The sequence below is a fragment of the Branchiostoma lanceolatum genome, chromosome 16 (genome assembly GCF_035083965.1).
Source record: "Branchiostoma lanceolatum isolate klBraLanc5 chromosome 16, klBraLanc5.hap2, whole genome shotgun sequence".
NCBI classification, from domain to species: domain Eukaryota; kingdom Metazoa; phylum Chordata; class Leptocardii; order Amphioxiformes; family Branchiostomatidae; genus Branchiostoma; species Branchiostoma lanceolatum.
The window spans coordinates 705,820-729,912 of NC_089737.1; the positions used below are offsets into that span (position 1 = coordinate 705,820).

Here is a 24,093-nt window from a genome sequence, read left to right on the forward strand (position 1 = left end):
GGGTCACTTTTGTTAGTCTGACAATGTTTTCTTCAAAAACTAGTGAGAAAAATACAGGATTTTCCAAACTTGAGACGTCAGTTAATATGCAAATTATTTCCCGTCGTCTGCTCTGATCACATTCAATTGTTCTGTCTTTAACTTTTCTGTTAAGATCTGGTGATAAAAACTGCACATTTTTAAACTGGTCTAAAAGTCCAATTTTTGTTAGTATGTCCATCCAAAGTGCCTGTAACTTGTTAAACTTGTATTTTACAGTTTGCCTGGGGGATTTCAGTAAAAATCTGAGTTGTTTGTCACTTTACAACTTAGGGGCGCCTGGGTTTGTCAGGATTCCTGTGTACATCGTACTTAAACAAGTTAGTAAATGACCACAGTTTGACGTTTGTGGCACAAGAATTTTGGCACAGTTATGCAAACACGAACATGCTTAAATCCAAGTGGCTTTGTCAGTCCTACGTTTTTTGCTAGTGTGCACCCGAACGTGTTGTTTTCTTCAATTTGTAATTGGTGACGTTAGATTGTGTAGTTTTGGAATTTTATTTTTGCGGGTCATTTTGCTCAGTCTGGACAAAGCGGAGATTTTCAAAACGTGATATGCAAATCACGTCTTTTCTTTTACTATCATGGCATTGACATTGTTCTTAGAAGGAGACTTGTCGAGGTTCTCTGTGCATTATAATTCACCTACGGTATTAGGAGAAACTGTAGGTCCCTAGGTTCTGACAAAAATGTAGGGGTAAACCATACACGCACACACGCACACACACACACACACACACACACACACACACACAAACACACACACACATACACACACACATACACACACACACACACATACTTACACTCGCGAAAACACATACTCCGCACACACACATACACATACACACACATGCACAAATACACACAATCATAGATACACGTGCACACACAGACACGTATACACAGACACACGCGCGCGCACACATACACAGACAGAAATATATATACACACACACACAGGTATATACACACAAACGCACACACATACACATACACATACACACACACACACACACATACTCACACTCGCACACACACATACTCCGCACACACACATACAGATACACACACATGCACAACTAGAGTTCCACGACCTCATACCTTTGCCAAATGATTTTAACCTTTATGACTGATGTATTAGGAGTGTTTCTCATCAATTATAAATCATACCAGTTGATTGTCTTAAAATATAACATGTCCAAAGTATGAGCTTAACAAATTATGAGCTCAACAAAGAAGGTAATGCTAATATTTTTCAGTAATTATGCAAATGAGGCCCTTATTAGCATAATTTGATTAACGATGTTTACATTCACATAACGTCCCGATGCCAAAAAAAAGTATTGAATGTATGAAATTGCCGTCATTTGCCAGTGTGGAATTAGAGAAGTTACTCATTAAGTATGCAAATTAGCCCACATTAGCATATTTTCTATCTATAAACATTTCTCTCTTCCTCAGTTACGATTTAAATAGTCATATCATGGAACAAAACGGATTTTTAAAGTTGCCTCATTAATTATGCAAATTAGAATCTGATTTGCATACTTATCGTCCAATCATACTAAGCATCACACAAGCTATCTACATACCAAAAATAATGACCATCCATCAAGCCCATCTTGTTATAGTATTTCCTCATTAATTATGCAAATGAGGTCTTCATTTGCATAGTTCATATCAAGTAATATTTCTCTCTTCCTCAGTTACATATGTCACATGTTTCAGAGTCCTATCATGGAATTTGGCGGATGTATAAACTTTCCTCATTAATTATGCAAATTAGATACTGATTTGCATAAGATGTGTCTAATCATGTACATCATCACTCAAGCTATCTACCTACCAAAAATCATTACCATCCATCAAGCCCTTCTTGAGTTATTTCCTTTCAAAGTCAGACTCAAAACCTGCTCCTGCAGTTCCAAAAAAGCCGCTAGGGGGGCCAAACCCACACCACTTACTCTCTGTCCAAAGATCTATCTACCACTCAAAAATAAGTTCCATAGCATGTCCAGAACACGAGATATCAAACCAGGAAGTTCCGCTGCAGTACCGTAAGAAGCCGCTAGGGGGCCCAAAATCTAATCGTTTTTAGGTCTCATCAAAACCTACCAACATACCAAATACCAAGACAATCCATCAAGGCGTTCTCGAGTTATTCTGTGCCACTACAGACAGACAAACAGACAAACAAACGCTACCCTCTGCATAACCTTCTCGGCGAAGGTAAATACACACATTTATAGATACACGTGCACACACAGACACGTATACACAGACACACGCGCGCGCACACATACACAGACAGAAACACTAGCGCACATACATCACATAAACGCAAATGTACACACATACACACATATATACATACACACATACATACATACATACAAAAATACATACATACAAAAATACATACATACATACATACATATATGCACACATACATACATACATACATACATACATACACACATACATACATACATACATACATCCACACATCCACACATGCACACATATATACATACATACATACATACACGCTGGCATACGTACACATACCAGGTACACATGCATACGCCTGCGGACACACGCGGTCAAACACGCAATGTGATTGTTAAATACTTAAGTGTTTAACTGATGTAATTGATATAAATCAAATCGAATCATCACGACTTGAGCTCATATGTGTTAGATATAGTTAGATGAGTAGCTGAAATTCGACCGAATTCTCGGGTTCGTACTGCAACCTCAGGTCATTTAATTGATCCATTAAGCAAAGTTTTCAAAATGTTGTAGCTTACAACAACATTCATGTTGTTAGGTTGGCAAACTAGTTAACTTTTTATTGTAGTTAGGCTACAGCGAGTACATTTTATACATGACTTCCTCTGCAGACTCCAAATTTAGTGCGCGCGGGAAAAAAACAAGACGGGCAAAAAAAAGACATACACATTTTCAAACTTGAATACCAGAAAGCATGTAAAAAAATTGAAGCAATAAAACACGTTATTACAATAGGTCTTTTGTCCCTATATTCAATAAAACATTAACTAACTGATGTCAACATTGAAATCATTAAACACTGGGCACGAGAGTCTCCTGAGTCATGAGGCAGGCTGGCGGTGACTATATGTTGCTGGCTCTGCTCACTTCCTCAACTAAAGTTCTCTTACAGACTAGCTCTCCGCTCTTGCTGTCCTGACTGTCTGACTGAATTGCCGTGCCTTAGAAATCACCCGTCTTGTCATTCTGTCTTCAACAAACAGACAGTGTGACAATGGTCTACTCAAACCGTATGACATTAGTTACTTCATCTCACCCTGTTATCGAATTTGATGATAATGTCACAGCAATTACAGACCATTTCCAATTAAAAGTTTGACATGAGGGCTGCACTGTGTCTTCCTGTAAGTTGGTGACGAGAAGCAATATTATTTACAGCTTAGAGTCCATTCCAAGTCACCGCACGGTTTTTTTAGTGATATTTATAATATCTTCGGATATTTGTTATATAATTATAAACTGTTATAAATATTAACAAATGTTTAGAAAAAAAGTAAATATGAGAGTACCATCTTTTAGAAAATATTTCAAGAATTTGCAAACATTTTGAAAGTTACTGTCAAAAGAGATCTTTTTTCAAAACAAATTTGAAATATGAATTGAGTTGTTTCAAGTTTCGAAACATTTCGAAATAAAGATATGGGTCATTTGCCCCCTGTAACGAGCCGCTAATCCTAACAAAGCCTGTTTTGGATCGGACGTGGACCGCCGACCGAGCGGGAAGTCACTGTGCCGTGACACCGTCTCCGAGTTCCAGATAAGCACAATTCAACTTAAGTTTTGCTACTCAAAAAGGGCCAGAAAATGTTGCTAACGATTAGGAACCGACAGTGGTCAAAGGACAAGACGTAATGAACAAAAACAAAAGGTTTATCAACGTCAAATTAGCCCGACATTCGGCACAATACAAAGGCATAGCCGGAGAGGCGGCCGCTACTTGGGAGAATCTATTCTTTATGTAGGGGGGCAAACCCCTTGTAAATAATTAAAACCAACGTAAAATAATTACAGATACAAAATTTCACAGTAATGATGTAGCACTGAAATACTGTAATGCTTAGATTATTTACTTCAAATCTTAAACTCTGTCGACATGTTGAAAGATAGATACATAATGATATTTCAGACAGCGTGTTCCCCTACAAACAGCCCGCGTCATGCCGTCTGCCGGGAATGCAACAACACGAGCGCGAGCATGAAGTTTTGATTGCGAAACAAAATCCACGATCTGACACTCTTCATCTCTGGAACAATAAAGCCTCTATGCTTTACCCTGTTGGCTGATTGACGTTTTTGATTTGCACTGGGACAGGGAATTGCTGAAGGTCAGTTGTTTAGTCCCAGTGGCCCCAGTGCATGTTCTGGCGTGCCTGTGGTGGGGAGGGCGACAGCCTACTATTGCAACTTCCGTCAGTACTTTCTGTTATTTCTATCGCATTTGGCTGGTTTCTGCAAGATTTTTCGGTTTGATTGATAGGGAAGACAAGGGATTAGGCACTGATAATGTTTCTTTCGGATTGTTGTGCTGTTGGTAGACCCATTAACTGTTTGTTTACGTTACTCCGGACCGGCCGGCCGTGACTCTCACAGCGGGGTGTGAGCGCTGCCTTTCTACGTCTATTTTTGGGTGTAATCTTACTAATTAACAGCAGACTGTGAATTTCTTCTTTCGAAAAAAAGATAGGAAATTCGAACTAAAGGCAGGGGGATGTAATCAATCTTTAGAAAGTATCAAAAATATTGTTCTCGGTGCCATAAATATTTTGAATATTCCACGACAACGTGGGAACAATTAGAAAGTGTTAACATATTTCGAAATGATTGGAAATTATGGAATATGGATTACAAATACTTACAAAAGTTTCAAATTAATTCTAAACAATGGCAACAAACACCCGTGCGGTGACATGGAATGGACTCTACATACACAATAATTGTACAAAGCATTTGTTCGGATTTTTCACCATTTTTACATGACTTGTGCAAATGCCTTTAACGTTTTTGCGATAAACCCGGCAGTAGTTTGCAACATATTGCACTATTTTCAGTATGTTGACCATTGCCGAAGGGTATTTCAAAATCAGGCGAACATCAATGCGCGCGCTGATTTCATCCGTAAGATTTACGTGCTGTGGCCCTAAGTAAATCAAAGTTAATCTAGAAGAGGAAATACACAAGCTCACATTGTTGACATTCATAACTATATCATTCAAATTCATAATCGTGATTGCTCTACTCAAAATGCACATCTCTGCGTTTAGGGACGAGGCGGTCGGGCAAAAAGAAAAATGAACAAAATGAAAACGGTGCTATTTACATCAGTGTTGTCTGGAGACGACGGAAAGCAATGTAATAACCTATATGCTTGTCACAAATTAACAGAATACTTATCTATTTTTTAGCTAGCATGACTAATGAATGATTACCCTGCAAGTCCTTGATAAAGCAGGCGTCTCATTATATGTCATTTATACCGCAGGTTTGTTGAAATAATCGTTTTCCCTCATGTTTCTTCTCCTCCTCCCCCTCCTGTCAAATCTTCAAAACGATTTATCTGATGATCAGTCATCCCTGTACCAAATTAGCTGAAATTCGGTGTACTGGTAGAGTAAATACATACCTAAGACTTTTTTCACATAGGCCATTTTAAGACCAAAGGTGTATATGTTGGCCTCCTGTGCCCGGTACTCCAACCGAATGACCTTGACTTTGGTGTACATGTGCTTTAACAACTATATTCAGGGGACCACATTCACCGATTCGATTAACCAATTTACCATACATTTCTGGCTTAGATGCACTAGTATTCATGCCAAAAGCGCTATTGGCCAGTCTAGAACATGTGGGTAGAGGGGGCACATGGCTTTTCGCAACACTTTGAGCACACTACTTAAGAATTATTTTTTTCGATTTTTGATAATTTTTTAACAGAAATATATATCTTCAGTTCCTATGTCATTATTAAACCAAAATGATGTGATATTTGGCATTCGTCTGCCTTGGGCATGTACTCAGGTCATCAGTTAATTGTTGGGCATACATCTTTTTAAAATGAAACAATTTCTTCATTATTTCTAAACCAAAAATGTATACTCTAAAAATTCCATTTAAACATGGGGGTGTCACACTTTTGGAATTGAATTTTGGACTGGGGGCATTACGCAAAAATCCATTTTTTAATAGCAGTATTTCTGGACTGGTCCCTAGTACATCGATGCGTAACCGGAAGAGCCCATTCTTACAAAGCGGTGACACATTTTGCTAACTTCAATTCTGGACTGAGATGATTATTCAAACGTCCGTACCTTCAATGGATATGATTTGGACTAGTCAATTTTACATGGAGGTACCACTGCGAGGTTACATTCATAGATGGACATTGTTTTAGATTCAATATTATTAGTGGAAGTGTGTTTTAGACTGGTCCATTTCACACGGAGGTGCCACTTGAAGATTCTACGCTCGCCGGGGCAGTCCATCTTCTTCAGCGAATTTGGTTTTGGAATGGTCCATCGTACATACGAATGCTGCTTGAAGAGTCCATTCTTTCAAAGAGAGACTATTCTTTTCAAATTCAATTTAGACTGGGTCGGTTCATTTGTTTCTACATTTTTTGGGGGAATGGTCCATTTTGCATGGGGCTGCCTGTGGAAGAGGCCATTCTTGCATATGAGGTCAAAGTGGGGAAGATACATTTCGACCTGTGATGACTTTGCTTATTTTGGAATATTTCAGTTTTGTTTAAGTATGACTTTGTAAGGCTGAAATATGCTGTTATTGCTCGCAAATGTTGCTTTCCTAGTGTGATGTTGTTTCCTACCCAGTCAAAATATAATGCACAGCATCGATCTTTGAACAGTATAGTTTTTCAATAGGTGCTTAGCCGGTAGATTCCACTGGGTCGTGTTGCTTGAAAGGGTGAGTCACATGAGTGTTCTTATCTGGACGGCGCCAGTCAGTGAGGCATCTGTGACTTACAACACGTTCAAAGGGACTGACTGGAGTGAATGATCGACTGCGAGCGTGGCACCAGCTTATTTAGGTCTTGTATCAATCCTCGTTACGTGTGATATCGTAAAGATATAGGGTCAATACGCATCCGCTACCTTCAAGGTACTGACGAAATATATTGTTATCTCCATGAAAAATGGAGATATTGTTTTGGGTGTGTCTGTCTGCCTGTTTGTGTTTCCGCACTACTGTAGTCAGCATAACTTAAGAACCTCTTGATAGATTACGATGATATTTGGTATGTGGGCAGGTGCTGTGAAGCCAAAGTTCAAGGTCGATTTTGGGCCCCCTGGTATGTGACATTGGTACTGCAACATAACTTCCATTTTTGTATCTTTTGACCTGGACGTGCTATGGTCTTGATTTTTGGGTGGCAAATAGCTTGTGATGTAATAAAGAAGTGGTGTCGGTTTGGGCTCCCTAGCAGCTTGCTCTGGAACTGCAGTGGCGTTATTGTGAAAATCTTCTAAGGGGAATAACTGAACAAAGGAAAGACGGATTCCCATGATTTTTAGTATGCAGGTAGCTTAGACAGATGTACACAGTAAAGTGCAAATTATGCTAATTTGGACTTGATTTGCATAACTAATGATGAAAATCTACATTTGCAGTGTTTTCCATTATTAGACTCAAATACATGTAAAATATGTAGTTTATGGCAAGTGAAGTATCAACAGATACCAATTATGCAAATATATTCCTAATTTGCATAATTAATGAAAAAGTGCCATAATTCATCTAAGTGTTAGATGAATGTTTGTCAACATTGTGACATGTGTAAGTTGGTTAAATGTGTTCATGACCAAGTATATATTATGTAAATGTGTAAGTCATTTGCATATACAGAATAGTTCATGGAGATATGAGGTCGCGGAACTCTTGTTTGTTGTTTGTATGGCATACCCGGTAAACCACGGAACCTCCAATTAACGTATTATCTGAGGGATGTCCCTAACTGAAGCTAGGTACTCATTTTTACCTAACTGAAGTGAAGTTAAGTGCCTTTCCGACGGGCATAACGTCAACGGGACAAATCAGAGGACCCCGGATTCGAACCCAGGACGTCTGGGTTCTGGACCAAACACCCTGCCACTGCGCCACTGACGCCACATGTCAATAGTCGAGCTGTGTCTTGTTCTTGGTATCAGTGGAGTGAAATCAAAGCTAGAAACCTTACTTTTGAAAGGAAACGCACGTTATTTCCCGTCCACCAGTGCAAAAAAGGACTATTCTGAAATTTCCCCTGCGCAATAATGAATAATTCCAAACTTACCTTTCTGCATATATATTTCAAATTACCCACAATAAAAAAAAATCACAACTTACGACAATATTCCAAAATTACCTTGTGCGAAATGAACTATTCTAACGGCAACTCAAAACAATTGTCAATTCATTTGACACAGGGTCTAGACAATATGCGTTTTGAGTAGACCTAACAACAGCAAAAAGGTAGGCTGGTGCAAAACAAATTGTTCTCGATGATATTTTGTTCCAAAATGTGTGTTCCTTTCTGGGTGGCGGTAGGGCTAAGAGACAAAAACTTTGCATTTGTTTTAAATCTGGCCAAAATGTTTATCCCTAGAATTGATCACTAAAGGACATGACCCTGGCTTCTGATTGGCTAATTTACGTCAATGGGAGGTTGAGCGTCATTTTAGTATTTCTGCGGTAAGTTTTTAAAATGACAAATGAGTTGACTTAACTATTTCCACCCAAAAACTATCAAGTCTAGCTTTGTTTACTAAGGGACTTAAGATTTGAGATATTTGTAAAGTTCTTGTGAACTCCTCGTTTTTTTTTTCAAGTTTCAGTATGACTTAGGTTTCCCCACCACAAGGTTATTTATCTCATTCACATGTATTTTGTGAGTATTAGGCAAGAAGCACACTGATTGTATAAAGCCTTCTATTAAAACATAAATGTAAAACAAGATTTTTAAAAATGTCAGTATACATAGTTCAATACAAAATAAGTAACAGAAAGACTCAATAAGGTTAATATGTTTTCAAAGAGGTAGGTATTGCGGGAACTAGGTTTAACGGGAGGTATTGCTTTTGGTTTGTCTGCTTGTCTGTGTTTCTGAATAATTGGCAAACACGATGGATTATGTTGCTATTTGGTATGTTTGTAGGCCTTGGAGAGACCGAGGTCAAAGTCTGTCTTGGACCTTCCAGCAGCTCTCCTTGGTACTGAATTCCAACTTCCTGTATTTTTATCTTCTGTTCTGGACATGCTGAAGTTTTTGTTTGTGAATTTTGTTGTAGCAGATAACTTTAAAAGAAGTGCTGCAGGTCTTGAGCCTATAGCAGCTTTTTTTTAAAGCACAGGAATGTTTTGTGGGGCTCTTTAAAGGAGGATAACTTAAAAAAAGGATGAATGGATTTTCATTATATCATGTAGGTTGTTTAGGTCACATAGGTATATATAAAGCGAAGTATTTGTATGCAAATCAGAACTTAATTTACATAATAGCAGAGGTCACTCTACATTTCAGGTGTTTTCCAATGTAGGAAGTTAAGAAAGCTTACACGTGTAATCTTGGATAAGTGGGACATTATTATATATCAAAAATACAAGTATAGATATATGATAAGGTTAAAAGGCTATAACTCTTTAGTGGTAAATAATGGAATTTCATACTGAAGTGACATACCTAGATGATTCAGAGGTCATATTTATATTATGAACGTATTGTCACAATTCGCATAATTAATGAGGAAAAGTTCAACTAGCATCCTGCCAAAGGATAGAACTTTCAAACAATGTGTGATTCAGGTAGTTTGGCTGTGTTTGTGTCTTCAACCTACATTTACTAAATCATAACCAAATTTTCATAATGAATAGGGGCAGTTTACGTTCCAAGATAGGGCTTTCAAATATGTCACTTATGTAATCTAGAACATGTGGGACATCATTAGATATCAGTTATGCAAGTATGGATTCAGTTGTAATTGTATGATGGCGTGAAATGGCTGTCAGATATTAAAACGAGAGGAACATTAATGGACATCAACTAGAACAAGACTGGCAATGACAAAAAGACATTGCCATGGCGACGGTGGTTGTTGTTTTAATTTTTACTGTACCCTGCTTAGGGCACAGTGATAGGTGGTGCTGGTCATACAGGATTTCTAACGAAAAGGGCTGACGGGTACCTGTTCTACTGGACAAATTCACACACAGACACGCACACACACACACGCACACACACACAGACAGCGACAGTTCCACTAGATTCTACCAGACACACCCCACTGCCAGAACGAACATCGATTTCATCACAGCCTGATCATGACAACTGAAAACAGCCCACGGACCGGGTTCCCACCATACAAAATGACTATTCTACTCTGATAGGACTGCTGTTTACATGAACAACATGTTAGGCCAAATCTACACAAATTTTAACATCATAGTCCACTTACCAACAGACACAGCATACACCATGCAACATCTTGTACACTATTTATGTTCCCTGAACTATAGAACTAAGTCCTCTAGAGCGTGAATGGCCAGGGATGTTAGCTAAGGATGGAATGCCAGGATGGAATCCCAGGATGGAATCCCAGGATGGAATCCCAGGATGGAATGCCAGGATGGAATCCCAGGATGGAATGCCAGTCATAAAGGAATTTGCCAGTAATTCCTGGAGCCCTAATGAAATGCCAGCCTGGGAATCTTAATCCACAGAAATGTTGTTGTGTAAAAAATGTGTCCCATGTGTTCTTGGAAGTGTGCAGGATTATATCAGCAAGAAAGTGGCATCTCATCAGCAGGATAATCATCTAGTACTAGTACAACTGGCTTGCTAAATTTCCTTGCGACAGTGAAATTTTTCATTGATCGATCTGGCTTGGACATGTTCCCAATGTCATGAATGAGGTTAATACCCTTTAATTAATCTGCTTGTATAGGTAACTGAAGCAGCGTGTGCACAATCGTTATCAGTACAGAGTTGATGCAGTTATTACCTGTTCCTCGAAGAAAGACATTAAATCTTACAGTTGTAAGGACCAGCATTAGGGCATCTAAAAACATTGTAACAGACACACATCGTTTTAGAAAAGAGCAATATTACTGTAGAGCTGAGATCTTAAATGGGTCATGTATACATAAGCCTGGCACATCTGGTAGACAGATGTAGCTGCCTGTCTAGGTTATCTAGGAGGAATTTCCCGAGGGAGGCTTTCTGTCTGACTAACATTCCTAACATTCTTATTGTCTTAATATGCCTATGGACACATGCCTGTACAATTCCTAGAATAGTTGCAATCTGCACACAATACTATATCATTTGGCTCGTCCCTGAGGCGTCGCCAAAAACAAAGACACAGTTGCATAATCCATGAGGAAATGTTATGACACGATAGTGGTCAATGACGCTGATTTCATACTTACGTGCGTTTTTTTTTCGTTCAGCAGCGTTTGAAAAACTATTCTAAAATAAAGATTTTCAGGCAAAGGGTTTGAAAGAAGTTTTTACCTAAAAGTATGTGTCGGCCACAATTGTCAAACAAGTCGACATCTCCGAAATATTTGTTGCTTCAGAAAAAAAACGTTTGCTCAGACTGAAAAGAGGCGATCTTCGGCGAACGTCTCACTTGGCCTATGAAGTGCCTGAGGATGAAACATGCACGGGGTCAAGATCCGTCACCTAACATGACATTCAAACACACAATGGCGTGATATCCTCGTGGCTGAGTGCAGATCGATGAACATTTTCTGACTCTTGATGACTAAAAGTGACAATGGCGGACAGCCGCGGGCCTGTGCTGGCGTCTCCGTTATCCCGACATTGTCTGGAACTGGCAAGAGCCCGCGGAGGTCAAAGAAAAGCTGAGTGTTTGTGGAGCACTGCCCATTTGCACTCCTTAGCTGACGTGTGAAATTGTGTATTAGGGTCTAAATCGTCTCCAACTGAAAGCACAGTATGCAGCAATCTATCAATTTCTCTTGAAATGAGTACTTCAAATAACACAGATGAAGATTATTTCAAGTGATTTGTATAATGAAATATCTCCATGAAATATTCTATGTAAATAAATTTCACATTTATATAATCTATGCCTAATCGTGTACACCTTTCACTAACTTAAACATGTCGCAATATTGGCATTCGTATCAACTTACAACTTAGGTGAATTATGGCACTTTTGCATCAATTATGCAAATTAGACATTAATTTTCATAATTGTTATCTGTCAATGTTTCACCTGCCATAAACTGCATGTGTTACATGTATTTGAGTCCTATAACGCTCGTTCTCATTTAAATGTACAAATTGCTGTGACCAGCTTTTAAGATTTGATATGAGCCAAAATATAGGTACCATCGATGCTTTCTTCATTTTCCCACAACACCTATCATGTTTCACGAACAAATGCACCACAACATTACTTCTGGGTTTTCACTTCGAAGGAGTTCTAGCAATGGGTGGCCTGAAAGCCCTATAAAACGGCCGTCGCCTGTGGAGACATGCAAAATTTAAAAAGCAGCCGAGAACGTAACAATTCAGTTCAAAGAATGACCGGTTAACTGCTGAATCCAGATACCGAGACCCTCCGACATATCAAGTCAGATCGCCAAACTGTCGTTTTTATGATGACTTCGTATAAAAGCGACAGTTTGGCACCTTATATGTGGCATATCTTAATGTCAGGAACGTCTTACTTCAAACGGTAACGGAAGTTACAGAATTCTGCGACAGGCATTATAAACCACATTGCACAGCGTACAAGAACAGTGACCGGAGCGATCTGGCCACCCATTGCTATAACTTCTTACAAGTCAAAACCCATAAGCAATGTTGTGGTGCATTTGTTCGTGAAATATGATAGGTGTTGTGGGAAAATGAAGAAAACATCATTGGGGCCCGTAATTTGGCTCATATCAAATCGTTAAGGCTGGTCACAGCAATTTGGACCTTTAAATGAGAACGAGCGATAATGGAAAACACTGCATATATAGATTTTCTTCATTAATTATGCAAAGTAATTCCAATTTACATAATCTGCAGTTCGTTACGTACATCTCTGTCTCTTCGCGAGCTCTTCGCTTTATCAGCCGAGTAGGCCGGCGTGATGTGCTTGAACAACCCGCCCTCAAGTCATCTCTTCAGACAAAAGCTTCATCCTCCACACGACCTCACCCCCCCCCCTCCAGATCCACAGCTACTGGACGTTCACTCAGGAACAAACACACCATCTCCATCCCACAAGTAAGAACAAAAAGGCAACATAACTCTTTTCTTAACCAGTGAATCAGACTGCACAACCAGACAGTAGAATCCAGTGTGTAATAATGGGCAGCTGTCAAGTCATGTATATATGTGTAATATGAAATGTTATAATACCAGGACTTTCGTGCATGCGACAAAAGTTACTGAGGAAGGGGGAACAGATATCAATGCAAACCTCATTATGAGATTGATGAGAAAATACTTAGCGGTAAGTTACAATTAGATGACGAGAATTGCATACGTGTGACTTGTACAAGTGTATAGATGAACATCTTTAGACATAAATCATTGAAATTCATCGTTTGCACAATTAATGAGGCATAAACATGACAGCCATCAGCGAAAACGACATAATAGCCATACTAACAACAAATGTAATTCGGATAAAGGAGATCATCATGGAGACATGTTTTGCAGAAGTGACTGAGAAAACCTCTATGATGCAGATGATTAGAATTCTATTGGTGACAATGTTGAGGTTATGAACTTTCTGGCAGAACAAATGAAACATGATTGTTCATATCCGTGAGTGCTTTCATCAACTTGGAAAGCCACTGAATGAAAAGACTCTTTTTACACAACCAAGTGATTTAACCAACTCGTACGACATACGAACATGAAACGGTCGGCCCAGCTCCGTCTCTTTGGTCACATTGCGCGGGCGGACCCTCCCCTGGAGCCAGCCGCCCTTCAGACAGAGCCGACCCCCACCACATGGTCCCGTCCCAGAGGGCGACCACGACGCACCTGGTGTGATCAACTGAAGGATGACATACTGGCTGTCGGCCTCAACCTCAACATCGCAGGGGAGGCAGCCAGAGACAGATTTACTTGGAGAACCATATGCCGAGGCGCTACATTCGCTATGGTTTGAAAGTATAAAGTAGTTTGATATATTGTCGACTTTGTATAATTGTATATACACAGCCTTATGCTTCTTTTATCATTTGTGTACATATGTAAATTCTGTAGTGTTCATATGTGTCATGTAGTTTTGTCCAGTCAGTTTGGACCACAGGAAGAGTAGCTGTTTAGCTAATTGTGGATCCTAATAAACTCAACTCAACATTCCCATTGGGAGCATGCGGCTATGAGTGAGCGAGTGAGTGAGTGCGACATCCGCCGGCTGACTCAATCACTTGGTTGTGTACAAAGAGTCTTTTCATTCAATAATTGTTTACAGTTTGGCAAGGAATTGTGGCCTCTTTTAAGTTCTACATTTGTATTATGTGGACGCCGAATACGTCCAGAAGTTAGACTTTCAAAATACTAAGCTCACCGAATAGATCTTGTACTGGCCGACCACGACTTTTCAGTGGCCCACGAAATGTATGGCGATCATAGCTGTGGTTTTCATGAACGTCAAACAACGCAGGACCCGATGAGAAGACAGGTTGGAGACGATCAAGAAAGGTTTGGTGGTACCGACAATCAAATGTGGACTATTCTTCAATGAAATAGGGGGTGGGGGACTTGACTGACAACAACATGGAAGGGAAGCAGCTGGCGCAACATTCATCCAGGTAGAACCTCTGACCTCGGGAAATAGAGTTGCGGGACCAAGGTAATAAGTGTTAAAAACTATAGATGAAATCATGGAAACGATTAGATAGACTGTGTACTAGTTTCCAAGTCTCTTAACTGTTAAAACTTACCACTAATAGGATGGCGATTAAAAATGTACCTTTCTAGTTAACTCTATCATATATATCCAAAATATTTTCAAACAACGCCTAAGGGTATTTGCCCACTCTACCTCCGTACTAAATTTGGCCTCAAAAGGAAAGCTTGCACTTTGATGGAAATGACAGGAGAGGGGGGGAAGGGGAGAAAAAGGCATTACACACAAAAAGCACAACTGCATAGTCATAGGGAGAAAAAAGTAACTTTGATATCAAAATGTGTAAAACATCACATGACGAATAGAAAAACACACTGTCTCAGCTGGCAATGCATGAAAGCGCATCCCTAGATGATATCTGAGAGTGTACTGTGGATTTTCTTGTCATTTACAACCCATCGCAACAGGAAATTGTAGTGATATAAATGCACCAAGGATCAGGCAGGGTCCCATGAGGCACTCAACTGATGTACCCCTTGGGACAGAATTTTATATCTTATCATAAAGGTTAGCAGAAGAGAGGAAGCAGCTATACAGTATGGAGCATATTTGCCATGTAAAGCGCTGAGAATCTTTTGGACATGAGGAATACTTGACATGAGGCCTACTCAGTGAGATGTGGCATGTGTGCATTAAAAAAAACCTAAAGACGAATAGTGACGTGAAGTGTCATATATTGTGATCTCTGAGGTGGAAACGATGGGAAAATCTAAATTGACACACGGGTCGGCATTCTGTAATCAGTAATGATTTCGGTAGGTCGGGGCTACAATAATTATTGCCTTGGCCCGAAGAATGCCAGGATGGAAAAGGCCATATTGTAGCTTTCTCTAATAGGATTCTACAGCTCATTAATCCTGGGAACCCATACAAAACTCAGTAGAACTGCCTCAGTGTAGGGGGTTCCAAACTTGGCTGACAATAATGGGGACTGACATCTTTTGAGCTTTTTTTTTTGCTCTGAAGCTCTTTAAGAGCAGGCCAAAGAAAAATACAATGCTACATCAAGCGAGGAGGGTTGTTTAGGAGGGGGCGGGTGTAGTTGCTGTAAGAGCGTAATATTTTCGGTCAATGCGGAAACGGGAGGCGCCGCATAGCATTAACTCGTTGGTGCCCCGTTGCTGACAAGCAGCCGATGCACGTGTAAAGCAGGGTACGTATATCTGTTACAGGTTTCCCACTGTGTTTCCTGCATGCATTAGAGCTGCATGATATCTAGTAATAAAGAATTAAAATGCCCTACTTTTACTACCCTTTTCGCTTTCACTCTTAATCATTTTCACACACAAGTATGGAAGAGACTGAGTTCTGCACTAGAGGACTTTGTAGTAGTTAGAATGTGGTACAAGCTCCCTGCCCTTAAGTGTCCGAGCTGTTTTCTTTATGTTTAGCCATACCTAGTTCTTACTCAGGTTTCTTCTCCTCCTTCTCCTGTCAAATCTTCAAATCGATTCATCTCTGTAATTTTTTTTACCAAATGACCTGAAATTTGGTACAAAGGTAGTGTAGGCAAATAACCCCAGCAAATTTTTTCATTTTTTCGATATTGACCTTGAAAGTGATTTTATTGAGGTTTTTCTGACCAAAAGCGTACATTTTGGCCTCCTGTGTTCTGGATATACATCCAAATGACCTGGAATTTGCTATGGGGGGGTACATTGAACAAATATCCAAAGAACCCCATTCGCACTTTTGGCATACATCACTTCAAAATATGATTTTGCAGGGTATTTTAGGGAGAACATTGGGTATTTTCCTCATATGACCTAAAGGTCAGTGACCACAAGTGCACCTGGCCTGCCTGTGAGCCAGAATGATGCAAAATTTGGCATGTGTCTGCCTTGGTCATGTACACAGGCCCTCATTCAAATATTTGGCATACAGCCTTTCAAAACGATTTTTGAAATAAACAATTTTTCGTTTCGTTATTTTCAACCCAAAATGTATGCTGTTGAATCATGCATTCAAACATAGGGGTGTCACATTTTTATATTTCATCCATACTATCGCTGAAATATTTTGTTTTTGGTAATTTCCTTCTTCTCCTGTCCAATCTTCATATATATCATTATGTATACTATGGAGAACTTCATTTTTCCCTGGGGTTTATCTTTTTCAATTCAATTTTGAACTGGGTTGATTATGGGCAAGAGTGTAATTTTGAGTGGATATTTTTCGACTTCTCTAGTTTACATGGAAATGGCACGGAATATCCCATTCTTGCAAGGGGAGGATTCTTTGATTATTTATTTCAATTTTGAGCTGGAGTGATTATGAAAAAGTCCATTTGTTAGCAGTAGTGTATTTGTCTATGTGGATATGGTTTTGGACTGGTCCATATTGTGTTGAGGTGCTACTGGAAGACTCCATACCTGTATCGAGAGATTAATTGTTTTCAAACTCAATTTTGAACGGGGGTGATCCATTTTTTTAGTGGAAGTATTTTAGTATGGGCCATTGTTATTTTGGGACAGTCCATTTTTGGCATGGCGAGGAGTATGGCTAAACGTGCTGTATTTGCTCGCAAATGTGGCCTTTCTAGTTTTTATTTAGCTTTTGTCCTGAGTATACATACAGCCAATATTGTGGAAAACCTGTCAAAGATATGCCATAGCATGTGCCATCTCTGTCCTGCTAGCGCTATTCTTGACGGAGGTGTTCGAAATAAAACAGGGGGTTCCATATGTTCGATACGGTGTTCGACAGGATCGGTCTATTATATGTCTCCAGGGACACGGTCATTCGGTAGAATTCAGAAGAATTCTGAGAACGTTGGCTAGAATGCTGCACAATTCTTGGAACCTCAGACAGAATTTGAGCAAACTGCATATTAGATAGATAAAAATGTTTCTCTTTTAGTTATTGCTATTCTACATCATCATGTAACATTAATCAGTATCAGATAATGTTAATGTCCTCCCAGAAGAATTTAGGATTTAGGGTGTTTTTCCGGATCCATAGTGGCCCTTTTTCTAGTATTTTCTCATCAGCTACGCCAATAAGGCCCTGGTTTTCATAGGTTACACTTGGTGATGTTTATCCTCAGTTCGCTTATAACTGCCGCCGATATTAGATCCCTGTCATCTACTGCAATGGCATTTTCTCATTGATCAAGCAAATTATCTCATTTATATAATTGGTATATCTATCGATGTTCCTCTCAATTACATATTTCACAAGTCCTATCATGGAAAGCAGTGGCCCACTGCCATGTGCTGAACTTGGTCCATAGCCCGGGTGTAGGATAGTACATTACAACCAAATTGTTTCCTAATTGAGTATGTAAATGAAGCCCGGATTTGCATCATCTTAATCATCAACTAAGGTAATCAACTCCTGGCTAAGTTATCTCCTCCAAAGTTCCCAACAAAAGGGCCCACCTACCCACCTATTAAATATCATGGACATCCATCAATAGATTCTCGAGTTTATAAATACATACAAACACACATACATCCACAACCAGTCCACTATAGAAAAACCGAAAACCTAACCTTCTGGCGAAGTTATATAGAATTCAACGCAAACATTCGTCAGTGAATCGGCTTAATGAATTGGATTGATTGTGCTCAAAATTGTTGGTTTGCTTCATTAAATATGTAGACGCTAGGTGCAGATGAGAAAGTTCGCTAACATTATATGGGCTAATATGAAAAATAAATATTCAATATTCAATATAAAGGAATGAAAACATTTCCTGACTAATGCCTCACTGACATCTACACACATAGTAACATCAACGCTCGATGTGGAAGATTGAAGTATTGTGTTCTGTAGAATATACTAGCTACCTCATAATTTGCAGGATTGTTGAATATTCCCCATTCCGGATGCTGAATATGTCCGTGTTTGACATCTTCCCCTAATAAAGCCCTCTTCCACTTGTCTACACACCGAATACTATCCTCAGCAAACCTATAACCTTCTATCCAAAGTTATAGATTTCCTTTATATACTGCACACACTAAGTGGAAACCGGTAGTCCCATCCCCATGATAGAATTGTGCTCTCAAAAATATCAGCCAGACGATTGGATTATGGGTATCTACGTAACGTGTGATCAAAAAGAAGCACTAAAACATGGACAGGAAAATATATCCGTTACTGGATGACCCCTATGTGCCCTTGTCAGGGGAAGCATTGGCAGTTAGTTTAATCTCGTCCCGTGACCCCAGATCAACGAATATGTTACATTAGATTCACTTTGGCACCCCCAACTGTAAACAGTTGTGAGATTGATTTCACAAACTGATATTCATCCGGCGCAGTTCACACGAGAAGTACTACTGATTCATCAATGGTCTATCTTAGTTTGCTACACACACATTGCTTCATGGCTTACGGGCTTAGGTATATCACCATATCTCTCCTAATCTCCGATCGCTTAAAGTGAGCTAAAACATTGTGGTTTATATGAAAACTGATCATTAACAGAAATACGGCATATGTAATTGAATGAAAGGAGAAAGACAGCGACAAAGGAACTGCGACAGGGAAATTGAGACACAGAGAGACAGCAGACAACAATGATAGAGCCAGAAACACTGAATCAGAAAAATAGAGACAAAGACTCAGAGAGAGGGAGGGACGGGGATACTGGTATAGATATGTTACATGACAGACTCTTGCCAAACATGACGTCATCATTAGGATTTATGAAATACTATGTTCGTCACAGAACCCTCATTGAATCTTGATACACACGTGCCATTAAACAATCCAGAACTCCTTTCAAATTACACGGTCAATGTCAATATGTATAATTTCAAACGCTTTGATAAATCCTTGTACTAGTTATGTAGCGTTTTCCGACATATACCACTATGTAAAGTGACACTTTCATATCATAGAATATGACTCTCAAATGAGCTTTTAGTGTGTGGTAAGGGGTTGCGTAGAGATAAATCTAAACAAAATGACCCTAGAAATACATAAAGAAACTAGAAATATTTTATAACGAATAGCCCTTCTAATAACCCTTTGTCGAGCTTTGGCTCCTCCCTTCAACCAAAAAATGGGAGTTCCAAATTTGAATCACTTCAATTTGCGCCCGAAAGCTATTCACCAACACAACAGTGTAGCCGAAACATAACCCACAAAATGCCCGTATCAAAAAAGGATATGACATCGCTGTTGAACGAGAACATGACTGGGCTGTGCGCTTACAGGTCATATGATGAAGACATGGCTTCCAAAAACTCGTGATCGTTTACCACATAGTTGATGCCAATCCACTGCACGAAATGGCCTCTGATCCTGACAAATACGCACAGGGATCTTTTTGTATTTTTTGAGGATGCAGACTAGACGGATACAGGCGGATCCAACAACGAATCCGCAACTGATCCGAATAAGGAGAAACGTTATCCGGAACACTAAGATCCAAAATAAGGATTCGCGACGGATACGGGGCCGTACACTGCACGGAATTGCCCCAGATCAGGGGATTCGGAAATCGGAGACGGATCTTGGTTCTGCATCCGTCAGGATCCGAGACAACTACCGATTTGCAAATAATCCGAACTGCAAACATATTGGCAAATACACAAAAACTTGAAAACAAAATCACGGGTTTATGTAACCGTCAGAATTCGAGGCAACTACCGAAAGATCCGAGTGAATGTTGTATCTGTTACCAAAATGTATCAATGATCCAGACGTATTCGGCGCCGGAATTGTCGGATCTGAGGTGCACCGGATCCACTCCTGAACGTTCCGTATCTGCTATGATGCACGATTGTGGATCCGCTGGATTCGTCAGGATCCGAGGTCATTCCGTGCAGTGTGTATTTGTTCGTCAGAATCCGAAACAACTACCGACAAACAAACAAACAATCCAAACATCTGCCATATTGGTAAATATTCAAGAACGAAGGATCCGCACAAATATCCTCAGGTATCTGAGGCGCACTACGGATCCAGACGTGTACGGCATCCGAATCGATCGGATCTGCGGTGCACCTCGGCATCCGTGCAGTGAATTGGGATTTGTCCGGATTCGCTCGGAAACGTCAGTATCCGCCATGATGCACGATTCAGGATCCGCCGGATGCCATTTCGTGCAGTGATCGCTTAGAAATATGTGTTGGGAACGTTTGTGAATTTTGTTTCTTTCTAACTGGCTTCATATCTATTCAAAGGAAAGAAATTGTTTGTCAAGAAGGGTATCTCATATCAATTTGAAATATATCTTTAACAAATATCATCAAAGGTAGAACTGCAGGGTCGGTTTAGTTGCTGAATCCTTAACAGAATAAATCAAGACGGGATGAATGAATGCTCATCACTTTTGGCCTGTAGGTAATTTTGGTGTTGGCCAACGTAATGATATGTAAGATATTCAAACTAGGACTTGATTTGCATAATTGGTAGGGATAATTTGTATTTCAATATTTCAAAACAGAAACTTTATAGTCATTAAATATGTAGCTTGATTCAAAGGGAACATCAATGGGTATCAATAATGCAAACAATTACCTAATTTGCATAATTGATGAGAAAATTGAATGACATATCAGTGGTAAATGATTAGTCTCTACCAGGCTCCAGAGGCGGCTGGAAAGAGTAGAAATTGGCCAAAAAACAGATGACATGCCAGTGGAGTTAGTCCGCTAAAGAACTATCCGGTTTTCCGCTCTGAAACTTTGACGGGGCCGGTAAAATATGTTTGCCTACAAAAGCTCCAAGAAACAAAGTTAGTTAGTGACTTTGACATGTTCAACCGGTGTTTCCAGTTGCCATTGGCATTATTTTCTGCAAATAGCAGAAATGGCTAATACAATTACGCCCTTATATTTATAATGGAGTGAATGGGTAATGGTTTGGGTTTTCAGAATTGTATGCACATCCCCGAAATATGCCATTAACAGTAATGAAAATAGCTGGGATCTACTCTATTATTATAGTTTACAATGTTCTCATCAATAATTGAAAACCGAAAACATAACCTTCTTGGCGAAGATAAGTATACATGCGTCAAGTGCATTTGACGTTATCCGTAGAATATACCAACCGCACAAACACAAGCGAAAATGAGAATATAAAGGTTTCTCTGCATGTGTGAGAGAGTTATTTTGTCTTCGATTTACTTTGATTACCACACCGGCATCATCCACGCGGCCGTTAACGCAGGCTCTCCGTGCGGTGATTCCGGCGAAATTGGCACAGATAACGACAGTTATCTCTGTCTGTTTCCCATGATCGTGCATCTTCCCTTGCCGTGAACCAGTAAAGTAAAAGGAAGATCATCAATGGCATCGCACATTTAGGGTGTCTATATGTACACATCACAAACACCATTGTCTGTACAGTTGCATAGATATTGGAAACAAAATTTCGTATATCGCCTTGTGCATGAGAGGTCGAAATTTTCTTTGGAAATAGTTTTGGTATGCAAATAGAAAATACAACAGAAATGCAATAACATCTGAAGTGTGTATAGTACACTGGACATATGACCAACGTGATTCTTTTGGGAAGAACGTAAGGAAGACACTTTTTCCATTGTCGTGAATGCAGCAATATTTCATAGTTCTATTGCACTCCGCTTTATGCTAGTGAATCAAATCGTTGCTGATGATATTGATGATATGTGAAGAGCATGTTTCTTAACCTTTAGAATTCAGCTTTGAATTTCAGGTTCATTAGAATACGAAAGAAAAGTATATCCGCGCTGGTCTCCTTCTCTAACCTACTTGTTACTTGACACTAGAGGAAAGGCAAATTATGAACTCAATGGGCATTCTTCGGCGTAACCATGAATTATCACCTACACGTACATATATATATATATATATATATATATATATATATATATATATATATATATATATGGGCGGGCGAGGGGGGAAGGGGCGGGGAAGGGTTGATAAATCGCGAGTAAAATTGTCTTGGGGGACCGAATCACTAGCGATATCGCCCTGGGGAGGGCGAAATGACGGTGGGGGAATGAGGCGACATTCCTGGGGCACCGGAAACAAAATACATGTGGCACAGTTTTGGGGGTAACGTTATGCGAAACAAGTAGTTTTGTCAAGATAAATAATGAAACAATGAACGGCTAGTTACTACAAGGGATGCACGTGTGTGGAACCAACTTTCTTGATGTCATTATAAAACGCTCAATGTGTTGGAATTCTGTCTGACTACTGACGAATAGGACCGTTTATTGTCGTTCACCCGCCATAGCAGACAGTGCCTTCTTAGGACAGCATCTACATAGAGAACTAGAAGATACATTTGCTATCAAGACCTTTTCATCTTGTCCAAGAGATCCATAATGATTACTGTGGTGGAAGAGACCTTATGAATAGCCACATGACAGGTAACCTCAATGGACATGTAGCCAATGTTCGAAGCCTGTTCTTTTATCTGCTGTACCATCAAATATATGGTAAATGCAAAACTTTCCATAAACAAACTCCACCATTCGAACATGCAGCAATCTAGCTTGCAGAGTGTCAGAGGTAAGCCTAAGTATCTTAACTTAAGTGACTGCGTCGCCATTACCGTTGCTACCCGCATGGCCATGAAAAGGCGATCTCGCCCATATTAGGGTAGTCTAATCTCATTAAACTGGGTCACTCCACTTTGCTCCACACTCATTACAAAATTCATTGACCCACAGTCTAAGATTTTCCTTTAAACTTTTCAAAAAGCTTGCGCGCCGGCTAGATTCACGAGGTTTAAATATATCTATAATGGCACATTAAAATGCCCCTGGTGCATTTTTACCAGCGATCATGTCCCCTAATTAAGTCTGAATTACGGACCACCTGGATTGCAAAAAGATTGATTACGTGTGCACGAAACTGCCTGGCATGGTGCAGGACTAGAAACAATCTATTATCAAATCTCGTGTTCTTTCTACCAGGCTCACATCAAATCTAAACAAAGAAAACATGTTACGCTGATATATGACATGCCTTAGGTTTCGCACGAATAGCCATCACCGGCCTCCGGATAAGCATGAGGACTTTTCGGTCGCACATTTACATTTCGCCTACCGGTGGATTTTCATTCGTCCTCCCGTATGAACTAAACGCCACCAATTTCACTATAAGAACCAGACAATATAATCGGGATTTCTCTGTCAGTACAGCTA

General features: G+C 39.7%; 1 protein-coding gene across 1 annotated transcript in view; it reads right to left on the reverse strand.

Annotated features, from left to right (window-relative positions):
• Positions 1-24,093, reverse strand: part of LOC136422130 (sodium channel protein type 4 subunit alpha B-like) — a 96,501-nt gene that overhangs the window by 71,445 nt on the left and 963 nt on the right. The gene's annotated exons all lie outside the window — the stretch shown is intronic.